Genomic DNA, 875 nt, shown 5'->3' with positions numbered 1-875 from the left:
AGTGTGACCAACGGGTTCTGGAATTGTTTGTTGCCAGACCTCAATTCCATTGGGTCTGAATGATATTGATGTGACTTTCGGAGTTTCTAGCAAGCTCGAGTCCAAAGTTCAACCCTTGCAGACTTTGCCTTCATAGGTGATTATGAATCCTTCACCTTTGACTCATCACATCTTTCAGAAAGGAATTTAACAGGTCAGATATCCCAACTGTGGTGGATTGGGCGATTGGCAATGAAACATACGGGCCTAACAATCTATCCCTCTAACTCAACCAATGCCCCTCGGCTAGTCAAATGTGCACAGTAACGATGGTTTTGAAGGCAACCCTTATCTCCTTGATCAAGGATGCCAAGGTAAGGAGTATCTTATCTTTTCTGAGTCCTTAGTTTGTTGTTGGCTCAATTATGCATCTAGACTTCGTGAGCATTCGTTATAGTAGCTAACAACTGTCGTCATTCTTGTAATGTGGTGTCCTTGGATGAAGATATAAATGAGTGTGGAATCCACTAATGAACTTCCAAGGATAGGAATGCTATATGAATAATACCTTTACGTGGTTCTCGCGCTGTATTAAAGACACGAAACACATGCTAGTGATAAAAATTGTTGCGGAGTGCATTTTATTTTATTGATAATAAATTTGGTTATTTTCTTGCCGCGGTTCTTTTTATGAAGTCCTCATTAGGAAAAGAGTATTTTTTATCGTGATAAGCTCGGCTTATATATAGCCAACCAAGCTGTTTTGACTTACTAATTTATCTCGGATTCATTTTTCAATCTACTATGACTTGAATTGGAAAATGTAAGCCATTCAAATCGTGAAATACCAAAGGAGGAAAGAGAGCCACGCAAAAAGACCCCGTTATTGCATTCAA

This window comes from Hakea prostrata, chromosome 5 (genome assembly GCF_041222555.1).
Source record: "Hakea prostrata isolate BN-2017 chromosome 5, UWA_Hpros_2, whole genome shotgun sequence".
Taxonomy (NCBI): domain Eukaryota; kingdom Viridiplantae; phylum Streptophyta; class Magnoliopsida; order Proteales; family Proteaceae; genus Hakea; species Hakea prostrata.
Note: the sequence above shows the minus strand (reverse complement) of the source record.